Source organism: Crocodylus porosus, unplaced genomic scaffold, assembly GCF_001723895.1.
Source record: "Crocodylus porosus isolate Cpor-Errol unplaced genomic scaffold, CroPor_comp1, whole genome shotgun sequence".
Taxonomy (NCBI): domain Eukaryota; kingdom Metazoa; phylum Chordata; order Crocodylia; family Crocodylidae; genus Crocodylus; species Crocodylus porosus.
Genome location: NW_017728886.1, coordinates 191,582,524 through 191,595,971, shown reverse-complemented (window position 1 = coordinate 191,595,971; position 13,448 = coordinate 191,582,524).

Here is a 13,448-nt window from a genome sequence, read left to right as displayed (position 1 = left end):
AGGTGATCCTCACTTGCTGCTCCCTGTCACTGACAACACAGATGGCAGCTGCAGGCAGTCCCGCTTGCTACCCACCACTCACCACCCCCTGCCCTCTCATCCCTGACACTTCTGTGGCTGCCTGCAGGCAGTCCCTGCTCAGTCCACCCTCACCACTGACATCACCACGGCAGCCTGTAGGTGGGCCCCCCTTACCACAGCCACGCTCCTATCACCAAGACTGCTGCCACCACTGCAGGTGGCTGCCATGACACCCGAGACTGAGGAAGCATGCATCATTCATAATTAGAGGTCATAAGAGCATGCCTTATGAGGAGAGGCTTAGAGACATGGGGCTTTTCAGCCTGGAGAAGTGAAGGCTTGGGGGTGACTTGGTGACAGCCTATAAGTATATAAGGGGTGTGTATCAGGAACTGGGAGAACACCTGTTCACCAGGGCACCCCAAGGGAAGACAAGGTCTAATGGTCACAAACTGCTGGAAGACCATTTTAGGCTGAATATAAGGAAAAACTTCTTTATCATCCGAATCTCCAGAGTCTGGAATAGACTCTCCCCATAAGTAGTGCAGGCACCTATTTTGGATACCTTTAAGAAATGCTTTGGTGCTTATGTTGCTGGGGTGATCTGACCCCAGCTGACTTTCTGCTCCTTGGGCAGGGGGCTGGACCTAATGATCACACGAGGTCCCTTCCAGCCCTAATGTCTATGATATCTATGAAATCTGTACCTAGCCATTGACTTTAATGGTACTAAACAACAACATCAGAATCTAGCTCTCTATGGTAAAACAATACTAAAACCTTTATACCTTTAAAATATATTTTTTGGGCAGACATAATTAAATATATGCTTGAAAATTATCTTGGTTGAATACCATAGGGCATGTGTCTATTTTAGAATCTTAAGTGTATTACTGCCTACAAATAGAATAACTTTTATATGAAAATGCCAACTTTTTTGCAGGACAGAAATCATTTTGTTTCCTCTAAGAAGCAAGTAGTTGTGTTCTCTGTAAAATCAAATGGTTGAAGATCTTTGCTTTTGCAAGATAATAAAGACATTTAAAATGAGTTTCTCAAAGAAGCTGTCAGTGAAATTAGTTTAGTGCTGATTAATTTGTCTGTATTATCTCTGTAAAATCCTAGCACCTCTTACAGGAAAAAGGGAAAGACACATTTTTTAAAAGTAAATGAAACTTTCTTTCTACTGAAACAAAGAGTATTTTCTGCCAGAAGAACCAACAAACATGGTGAGGAATAGGTGTTTAATAGAAGGATTGCACAGTGTGACACAACCTATCATTGTGTTGGGAGAGCTGATTTCTCAAACAGTTATTTTGAAATAATTTTATATCTTGAAAAAAAAGCAACTGTCTCTCACTTTTGGGAAGCTCTTTTTCACAAGCACCCCTCCCTCCCAATATGTCTCATCCCTTGAGGAGAGCTGTCTCTAGCTGTTCTTTGTAGGAAAGATAGTTCCTAGTTGCATTCTTTTCTGATTATCCCTCATGACTCTTCAGTCTTCAAAAGGGGAGCTAGTACTGTCATTCTGAGCATATTATATATATATATTCTTAAATTATGTAGACGGAAAGCCATCATTAGCTGCTTCACAAAGCCACTGCTGCAGAGGACTCAAGTGGCTTACTTCACTTCATATTTATCTTGTTTGGTTGGGCTTTTTTTCCCCCTCAGATGGGGCAATATTGTACTGAAGTATAAACCGCTTTACTCTATGATATCCCTATAAGTGAGATCTCCTCATTAGCAACAGCAAGAGGCAGTCAGTCAAAGTTTTCCCAAATGCTTCTTAGCATCGGTTAAGTCGTATAATATTAATACCACAGATGTCTGCTGTATGTCTTTGGGATTTTTGTAAAGAGAAAATGTTATTAAAAGAGATAGTGTGGCTTTTCCTGTATTTGTTCTGATACCATTCGTTAAATAAGAAGAAGTTCTTAGAGTCTTGTCAATCAAATATCTGTATCCAGAATCACATGTCCAAAGTACCACGTGAAGTTCCAGTGACTAAAAATGGGAATCGGATGGCTCCCTAGATTTGTACTGGTATATGGAGCCTTTCAAAATCATTAGTTCTAAACCAGCTCTGGCTGGCATGGAGCAAAAGTGGTGCAGTTGCCTTTTATGAAATCAGCTGGCACTCTCACTCCAGTGTCCACAGCAGAAAAAATCTTATCTCTGTTGGCACTAATTAGTTGGCTGTAATTGAGGGCTAATATCCAGAAAGATCCACGGGCCTTATTGATTTATTGTATTCTGTCCGGCAACTACCCAGTTCATTGAAAGTACAGTTTGGAATAAAAATGGAGAATGAGAGCTGGAAAAGTGCAGGACCAGGAAATCCAGCCCTCCATAAAGAAGCAAGAATCCTACCACATGTGCAGAAGACAGCTAATTCATACTACATAGCAAAAAGTCTACATCCTGTAGGGCTCAAAATAATCAACAAAATAGAGCTGTCCAACAGGTGTAAGCGGGAATAGTTTTATTGGGCCTGGGCATCTATAGATCAAATTCTCATTTCCTGATCAAGTGATTGTGAAGATAAGGAACTTTTATTTAGCAACTTCTAAGGCCTTATCTATAGTTACTTCCCTTGAAAACAGCAGCTGCCACCACCAATTACACTAGCATACATGCTCCTGGTAGCTTTGTGCAGTTACTGAAAGGGCCACAGAAACTGGCAGTGTGTGCAGAAGTATCTCCACACACTTTCTTTTGGTTGCCAGGGGAAAAGTTGAAGCTTTAGTCCACTAGGCAGAGGTGGAGTAACTCTGCCTTGAGAAAGGAGGGTGCTGCCACTGCAGAGCTTTGCGTATGTACACTAATATTTTTCTTGCTAGTTTTGCCTGTAAAACCTGTCATGTAGACCATATTGATGAGTTGGCCTTCATAAGCTGATTGTTTCACGGGTGTCAGAGACATCACATTCTAAAGCACTACATTCACTCTTTAACAATATGGAGTTAGATAAGCAAGTTGATTTGCAAGCTCTGCCACAAAGATTTTGTTTTACAAGGTATACCGAAAAGGGTGAAAATCTCAACACAATTAGATTAGCAAAACACAAATGGGTGAAAAGTAGAAGAGTCTATCCACTACCTTTACAAATCAGATCTACAAAGGAATTTTATATGCTCAGGGGCAATTCTAACTATGCAACTCTGGGTGACTGAAAACCATGACTAATAAAAATTAGACTGGCCTAAAATTAATCATATGCACTAGGAATGATTTTATTCATCCAGATGAGTTGCTAAAATGCCTCCAGAGGGCTGGTTTAGCAGAAGATATCCCTTCTAGCTCAGGGACCAGTATTCTGCATAGGTAAATTAATAATATAATACAGGATAACCTCATAAATCCAGCATCCTTGGGATCTAGCACCTGCCGGAAACATGAAAATTCTGTATTTTTTAAACAGCATGCAGCCGCTACTTCAGGACTGGCCACCCCTTCCCTCCCCTTTCTCCCTCCCCCTTCCCCTCCTCCCCCCCCGCTCTGCAACCATCCACCACTACCTCCTTCCCCCAGATGCAGAGGGGGAAGCTTGCATGCAGTGGCTGCCACCACCATCCACCACCCCATGGTGCCGCTCCATGTGTGGCCGCTGCTTTGGGACCAGCCGCCGTTACTCCCCGATGTACTGTATTTTTAAAAAAGTGCTGGATTTTTGAGAATTCCAGAATTTTGAAATATGGATTTATGAGGTTATACTGTACATTTGCTGGTCTTTTTTGGTGTTTGGAATGAAGGAAAAGGAATAGGGACCGTGGTAATTAATTGCTATATCTTCTCTTTCCCACCAAATTTAATACAACTAAAGTAGCTGTAGGTGTTTGGCTAGAATAGCCTGGAGAAGCAGTAAACAAGGTACAATTCCAGGGTCACTTTCCTTCCTCCCGCCTCTCCACCCAAGTTCTAAATACCTCTTACAGTAAGCACCCATGGGGCTTCCTATGGTCCCTTACATCTCCATAATGTTTTTTGCACATTAAGTGGGCATGGACCAGGACAGCAAGAGGGCTATACTATAACAAAATGAAAATAGTGTGACACTTCTCCCTTCATTAATCATTGCAATAAGGTGCTTTGGTTTTGGGGCAATGCTAACAGTGGTGCATTTCAATTATATTTACTGTGTTAATTAAACTTCATTCAGACTCTTCGCATATATGGCATGTTGGTTCTTAGGTTTGGACCTGATACCAGACCAAAAGCAGCTGCTGACTATTTGCATTAGCAGAGCAGCAGAAGTTGAGAAATTCTCAGATGTTGTATTGACATAGGAGAATGTGTGCCACCCAACTACTGATATGTCAGAGGTGGGCTGAGGCTTAGAATGGACATGGATGGAACACCTCTCACTCTGGCAGTTCCTAGTGAGTAAAATCATCCCATTCCTACTGTTGTAACATAGAGCAGGCCATAAGCCATGATCATTGAAAGAAAAAATGGCTTACATAACTTCTATACCCACTGAATCCAGCATCAAACATAGATTTCATAGATTTCATAGACATTAGGGCTGGAAGGGACCTCGGGAGATCATCGAGTCCAGCCCCCTGCCCAAAGGGCAGGAAGTCAGCTGGGGTCATAGGATCCCAGCAAGATAAGCATCCAATTTACTCTTGAAGGTCTTCAATGTAGGTGCTTGAACCACCTCCGCTGGCAGACTGTTCCAGACCTTGCGGGCTCAGACAGTAAAGAAATTCTTCCTTATGTCCAGCCTGAAACGGTCTTGCAGGAGTTTGTGACCGTTCGACCTCATCATCCCTTGGGGCACTCTGGTGAACAAACGTTCCCCCAGATCCTGGTGGTCACCCCTGATAAACTTATAGGTGGCCATCAGATCACCTCTGAGCCTGCGCTTTTGCAGGCTAAAGAGTCCCATGGCTCTCAGCCTATCATCGTAAGATCTGTTTTCCTGACCTCTGATCATGCGTATGGCTCTCCTCTGGACTCTCTCAAGCTTCTCCACATCCTTTTTGAATTGTGAGCCCAAAACTGGACGCAGTACTCCAGCTGCGGCCTCACCAAGGCCGAGTACAAGGGGAGAATGACGTCCCGGGATTTGCTTGAGAAGCTTTTGTAGCTTTTCATTCAATTCAGTGAGGCTTTATTGGTACAAGCTACACAAGTCTAACCAAAATGAGAAAAAACAACCCAGCTCCTTCAGCTACCTCTGAGTCAGATAAGACCAAGACAATTTAACTAGACATAGAGAGCCTGCCCTGCCATATATTTCTATAACAATTCTTCTTTAAAAGGCGTTATTCATTCATTGGCAAAAATCCAAAAGTCCTGCTATATGTAGTCAATAAAGTTATAGCAAGAATGGATATGACCCATTGGGCAAAGTTTTAAACTTGGCAAGGATTTCAAGTGTCATGTGGCAAGTGCAGCATTGCTTATCTTTTCATCCGCTATTAAACAACTACAGAAATTACCAGCTTGCAAGAATTTATTAGTGATTTCCTCACCAAAAAAAACTCTGTTGACCCAGAAAGCTTACATGTCTTGTACCCATTGGTCACTCAGCTGCTCCACTGAGCTAATGAGTAAAACCAGGAAAATGTCACAGTCATCTTAGGCTTGTGTCACCAAATTGAGATTGCTGCTATTAATAGGCAAAAATATGCATCTAGTTTCTTTTATCTGCCAGGACTGCTAGTTCTGATGCTGCTGCTGAAGAACTTTCATAGCATCTTACAGACTAAAACATCATGACCTTCCTAACCACTTTCTGAACTCTTTCAGTTCAAAACCTCCCATAACATTGATATCAACTCAGTACCCCTATGGCAGACACAAGTAATCCTTTTATTCTGTCTATACTGGAGCTCAAACAGAGGTCAGAAGCCAAAATTATGGCTTCAACTGCATGAGTTCATTGCACAGTTTGGCTGTGTTGCACAATGGCTGTTGATTGTGCTAAAACATGTTTATAAATACCATTTTAACATAGACTGACTGCATACATGCAAGATACAGGCAGGGTCTCTATTATTAGAACTCTGATTTACAGTAAATGGAAAGAATTTAGTCCTCTATTACATGTAACTCCGTGAAGCTACCTATCCTGTTTAAATTCACTCACTCATATCTTTTACAAACCTTGTCAGAGCTACTCTGTTGAAAGGTCTTCTTTTAAGGAGTATGCAAAGAAAAGAAAAAGAGATACATGAAGGAGTTTTTTAGGGGGAGAGAAAGAGCTTCCGTTTTAGAAATAAATATTACATTGTTGGGATGCATCTTCAATTAATTTCCCCAAAATAGAACTTGTCTTCTTTAAAAACATTTATAGTTTGCTTTGCCACATCTTTTGAACCACCTATTGCTGAAAAAGCCTAGAGTTTATTTGTTAATTATGTCTGAATGATACTTTTATTTTCCTAAGTCACAAACCAAAGTAAAAAACATTAATCCGAATGCAAGTCACATGAAAGCAGAATTCACATTGCATTCAGTAATTATGTTTTGTTTAATCATATTTCTGCACATATCAAAATATAGCCATGATCAGTATTATCCACCTTACCTTTATATAGGAATAGCTGGCTAAAGTATTATGTCCCAAGACATGTGACCATAAACATATTTGCAACAATGTCTTTAAAATATCACCCTCATCGTCTTTAAAGATGCCCCAGCACTGTTCCACTACCTTAGCACTTTGTTCTTAACTTAATCCAGGCTGTAATTTATATATTCTTAATATTTTACCCTAATGTTCTAGCCAAGTCTAACTTAATCATATTGTAAAAACAAAATAGAAAATATATACAGAACATGACTTAAAAAATGATTCAGGATACCTATTTTTTTTGGTGACCAACAAAAACTGCTTAAAAGAGCTTGATTTTTCAGAGAGTAGCTACCATCTCCGTTATGAACTGAATGATCAGCTCTCATTCAAACTGGGCCCTCAAAAATGGAAACACCTCAAACCCCTGGTCATTCTATAGAATCCTAGTGTGTCTAATGTATGTATACAATGATGTTCTCACCTCTTAAAATATTGAGTCAACATTGTGCAAATTAGTACTGTTCTTTTATTAGTGATAAGACTTTAAAATATGTGAAATTATAAGGGCCAGATCCCTGGGTGATTTAATTTAACATAGCTCAGTTAACATCAATGTAACTATACCAGTTTATGCCAGATGAGGATCTGGGCTTAAGTTTCTATTTTCAGCTCTGTTTTGCTTATGTAAGTGCAACAGTTCATTTGGAACATATGGAAGGTGCGTGGGTTTTTTTCCTGCTCATATAACTCAAACTGCTAGATTAATTTTGCTAAAACTTTTTTAAATAATTTCAGTTTGAGCCTGATATCATTTGCGACTGGCCTGTGTCCAGTCTGTCCAATGCAAATTATGTTATAGAAAAAAACTGGCAATGTTAATATGTAGTAACGTGGAAGTCGTACCACGCAACACTAAACCTGCCTGGGAATAGGGTTATTTCCATTTTGATGGTAATGGGACATTCTTTCCCAAGAGATACTGAAGAGAAATACAATAATGGGTTTTTATGTGAACACCTGGAGGTCCATCTTACACAGTGGAACTGGACCAGAAATTATTTGATTAAATGCAAATCACTACTGTTGTAAACAATGCAACTGCAACAACAAAAAAAGAACCCCAAATCTAACATGAAACAATTGGAGAAAATTGATTTTGTCTAAAGGATGTGTAAAGGATTCCAGAATGCACAAGTTAGGGCATAAAGCTCTTACAAAGGGGATCTGAAAGGGTAATTTTACAGTAGAGACACTTGTTTTACAGTGAGGATAATTTGCATTTGAATAACAGGAAGAAAAGCGTTATAGTATATATAACTGGGTTTGGACTCTAAGAGCAGGTACAAACATTGTCAAGATCTGATCTAGATCATGCAGCTTACTTTAAGCCACATGATCATAGACTGGGTCCCAGTTGTGCAGATATTCATCAGTGCCATGAGCCACACTGGCAATAGGAGCTAAGTAAGCTGGGGTAAGGGGAGGGGTGGGTGTGACTAAGGGGCCTGGCAGGTCCAAGGGGGGCGGGGCGCGGGGGTTGTCCATCTATATTTGGGGATCTGGGGTGAAGCTAAAAATAGCCCAGTTGAGGTAAGGGAGAGGGGCGAGGTGGGGAGGAAAAACATAGCCCTGAGGCTGGGACAAGAAGATTGACTTTCCTAACCCCAGGGCTGCACTCCAAACATGAACAGATGTTCATTAAATCATGCTAACCTGTTCCCAATCTAACTTTGTGTACCTCCTCAGGTGAACTAAAATAGACTGGACTGGCCATTTTTTGCCCAGTCCAATCTCCCTGAATGTCTGCACGGATCAGCACTTAGATTGACCTAACCCTAGTTACACCTATGACAGCAGAGCCCCTCCACTTCTGAAGAAAGAGAAGTGTATAGATTGAGTGAATCACGACAAAAAAAAGAGATGCATTACATTTTACAGTCTTTGTTCATGTGCGATACATACTAATGTCCAGAGAGAAGCAAAAATGTTTGGACAGACAACGTGGTAGGAGTTTGGGCGTTTCAGCTCCTTCCCCACCCAAGAGGATTTTAATGTGGATTTCTTTTTTGATCTTTCTTAAATACACTTTACTTTTAAACCAAAATATTGAGACCTGAGTTCCCAGATTTAGGCATCTGTTTATTCCCAAAGTTTGAGGGGAAGTGCACTTGAATTTCCCACCAATAACAGTAAGCAAATCACTCTATTTTTCAAAATTAGAATACTAATTTAGATCCTTAACTTTAAATATGAACTATGTTTTAAAATGTTGGGTTCTGTGCCCAGCTTGAATGCTTTTGCACTAATTTACTTAGCTGGATCAAATGTGCCTCTGAAGTAATTTGGTCTACTGTGGTTATACTCTGCTTAACTTTTATTTAGTGATTTCTGTTTTACCTTTGTTTTCTACCCAAATAAACGGTGATTTATTGACAAGAACTGGAATTGGATGTGAAGGCTTCTATATGTTGCTTGCTGGTAGGTTGCTTGCTGGCTGGGAGCAAAATAAGTTACCTTCCTTTTTCTCCTTTTCCACCCTTCCAAGCCTTTCTCATGTTTACAACCACTCTTATTATGGCATAGGGGATTATCGTTATCCTGACGAGAGTCAGAGAAACAGCAAAGCAGACATTCTAACAGGCTGGAAAGATAATTTGGGAGGGGCTTGGATCCAATTTCTCTTTTATGGATCCTTCTCAGCCCCTTCCTGGGCTCTCACCAGCTGCTCTGTTCAAATGTTATTTTGAAGCAGCTCAAAATTCAGCGATCTTCTTTCTACCATGAATCCTGGGACATTAGATTCATGGACAATAGCAAGCCAGATGCAAATGTATTTTGAGTTGGTTTCAGATTTGGCCAGAAGTCTGAACCAGCTCCTCCTTTATCCTTGATTTCTCATTTCCAGTTTTAGGTGTTTTACAAGTCTGACCTTTATCTGGAAATTTGACATGTTACCATAAATTCAGATATATAATCACTAGGAAATTAAGAAAGCAGAAAAATTCTTGTCTTACTATTATTTCCTTGAAACTGACCTGTTTATAAATTAAGATTAATTCACTATTTTTTTCAACTTTCCCCTTAGAGACACTAAACTAAAGCACTAAGATGTACTACAGATCACAGCCTGGGAAGAAAAATTCTTGTGAGAAAAATCCACTGATTTAGGGTTCATCTCCCAATATGTTTCCCATATATATTATTATATTTAATGTATCATAATACACACTTTTGCTTAAAACAGATCTGTAAACCCTATGATTCTTTATGTATAAAAAACTACAGAGAAATTGCAAAAGTATTAAATGAACTGGTGACAATAATCAGTATAGTTCACACTCAGGCCCACCTCTTTCACCACATAACTCTATGCCCTACCAGCCATAGGCTCAAATAATAGAAAAGCCAATTATTAGAGACATCTTGCATCAAAAAAATAATAAAATGATCATGTGGTCAGCTTGCAGAGGAGAAGAAATATCAATGGGGAAAACCCTACCGTTTACTCTCAGGAATTCTGCCATCAAGGAGTATCCATTAAGAGCTAACGAGATTGGGGAGAAAACCCAATGTATGGTCATGTTTTTAGGCCTGTTTTGATCAGGTATTACTGTGTGGATAAGGCCATACAAAATAGTAGCACCAAAAGACACATGATTTACCTCTCTCCATCTTAACAGAATATCAGCTCTGAAGGCTAGTCATGACCACCTGAATACCAATATTATTAGTTTTCAATGCTGTTAGACAGCTTTTGAGTTTTAGCTGGTTCAGTGGAATTCTTCTGTAAACTCCAGCAATTAAATATAATACTGCATATGCAGAGGTTTACTATCCAAATAGCCCTACATCCTACTGCGTATTGGTAGTATGTGTGTAAATATGTATTGTACTAGAGTACTACAGTGCTGGAATACATGTTCATGTTGTCGCAGATAAAAAGTGCCGAACCACAGAGTTTGCAAGGTTTTTTTCAAAGATGATAGTAATAACCCAAAAAGTCAAGATGAGGATTTAACATCTGTAGATTATCCTACGTATGTCTTAAAATTTAGTCATAGGGCCTTCATCCCTCTACAAACAAATTTCTGACTAGTGATGCAGCTAGGAGAATGCTATTTCCGGACCAAATTCCCTTTGAAAATAATTTTGCTTAGCTGCTAGTAGCAGAATTTTGTAGATGTACACTGTAATATGCATATATGTCATTCTTTTTTGACATTAATATTTGTTTTTAAATCTTAGGTTCTTTTCAGATTCAACATTAGTAATCCTAAAATACATCTGGCATTATGGAGGACAGTTGCTAACTCAAAGCTCAGAAATATAACAGTTGTTTAAGTAGTATTATCACATCTTACGGAAAGAAAAACTCTTCCCTTTTTAAAACTAGGCATTTCGTAGCCATCTGAGACTCAGTGGGTTAGTGGTGTGGTCATTTTTTGGCATCTTTTGAATGATGAGTAGTTTGTGAGGAGGGGGATTTGAATGATTACTCAAATCACTTCCATAAATTCAGATTTCATGCTTTTCCTCCATGTGACAGCTTGCATAATACTGAAACATAAAATTTCACGAATCAGGTCCTATGAGTAACAAGCAAGTATTAATCCTTCATTTTTCATGAGAAATTGCTTCAGTCCTCAGTTTTAAGAGGAAAAGCACAAAGCTTTCCAATTCAGTTCCTTAGGCTGAGGCTTTTTGCTCTGTGATATCAGCAAATAGTTTCCTAGCATGTCTGAGTGAAAAAACTCTTCATTCACCATGTCATTATGGAAAAAACTGTAGCAAATCCTATTGATGCTAAACTTAGAAAGGGTTAGCAGAAAAGTGGCACTTTTAGCATGTCTCTTCATTCTTGTCAGATGAAAAAACAAAGGCACTAAAAATGGTGGAGGGTCCAAGATCAGATTGCTGACCTTGGCAATTCCCTCTGGTCAATCCAATATAGCAATTAGGTTTTGTTGTTCCAAGGGTCATGATCCTGCTGTCTCCTAATCATGGAGCTCTCTTTGCAATTGGGAAAGGGAGAGTGCTGTGTTCAGGCAGGATGCCAGCTGGAGTTGGGTAAAGAAAGTGCAATTGTTTCTGTGTAAGCAATAACAGACTCCAGGATATGCACTTGTCAGCCACCCTATTACCCAGCTCGGAGGGGTGTGACATTCAAATAAAATTTTCAGACATTCATACAACTATAACTACAATAACATAGTTATACAGGTTCAAATCCCTAATGCTGATCTAAGTCTATGTAGAGGTAAAGAAAAGAAGGATGTAGTTATCTGTGTTATTTGGAAGGCAAGTAGAAGGCATAGTAGTTTTGCACCTTGTAGACTAACCAAAGTAGATGGCTCTTGGGCTTGCCAGGAGCTGTAGTCTGTAGGGTTGGGCAATGGAGCCACAGGGCAGGGGCAACACAGTGGCCAGGCTTGGCTTCCTGGCAGCGCCCCCCCCCCCCCCCCCCGATCTCAGGTGTGCGCCCTGCTGCTGCCACCACCAGACCTGGCCCCACTGCCCAGATATTCAGGACCTATCCACCCCTTACCCATCTCTGGGGGTGCCAAATGGAGGAGTTGGTGGGTAGGGTCTTCATGGAGACCGTCCTAGGACCTCTGTGGGCTGGGCCATATGCTACTCCCTGCCTGCATGCAGCCCCATCCCATCCATCTGGCTGAGCACACCCTGCTTGTGAGGGTCCTGAGCCAGTCTCCATGGAGACCCTGCCGGCCAGCCTACCCACCCGCTGCCCCTGGAAGTGGGTGCAGGGCAAATGGGCTGGAACTGGATAGGATCAGTTGATTTGCCCCACTGTACCAGGTCAGGTCTTCACGCCTTCTACACCAGGCTAGGTCAGCACCTGCCATCTCCCCCAGCCTGCAACAGTTCACCCAAACTTCTTAACTCACCATCCAGCCCAAATAATTGCCTATCCCTGGTATAGTCATTAGTCTAGTGCCCTCTCCCTTTCCCCACACTTAACACTACCACCTCTATTCCAGTTTATCTGAAGCTGCAACAGATCACATCCCACAGCAGATAGTAGTGTAGAGACACAAACTGTAACCACAGGAATTTCAGAGCCAGAGATATAGTTTCAGGTAATATGGTATCCATCTTATCTGTTACTTCAGATCAAAGCCATTCAACTAGAATGTTCCCCTGTAACTGGATCAAATTTTTACAAAATACATTTTTAGAATACTTTCTATGAGAAAAATCATTAGCTGCTTGTACTTATGATGGATTTTAAGACACAACTTCTTGAAGTTGGGTGGAGTTTTCCCTTACCATTTGGTGACTATGTAAACCTCAGAAACAACAACCATTAGATGACTTGTAGCTGAAATATAGCTTGAACAGAATACATTCTGTTGTTGTAACTGATTTAAGCAAACATCAGCAGTAATTACCTAGTGAGCAAAGTGATAATAGGTTGTATTTTTATGCTGCCATATTCCATAGTTGAAAGAACAGAAAAGATTCAGTGTTGTTTCAGTGACTTACTCCGGCAATGTAATATAGCATGAATGAAAAAGGTTGTTACCAAGGAGATAATTGTACTTGAAAAGTGAAGTACATCAATTTGCCAGTTTTCAGCCGCAGTTTTTCTCATGCTGTAGCTGTGAATTGCAGTCAACCAACTTTATTGTATCAAATTTGTGTCTTCAACTCATTTTTGTGCAGCTGGTTTACAGTTTAATATTTTGGTTCCACGCAGATTTTTGCCAAGGCTTAAATTTTATATTTATATATTCATAATCATTTTTTTAAATAACTAAATTAGTTGGAACATCAGTGAACTAGAATAGGTTTCATAGATTTCATAGACATTAGGGCTGGAAGGGACCTCGGGAGATCATCGAGTCCAGCCCCCTGCCCAAAGGGCAGGAAGTCAGCT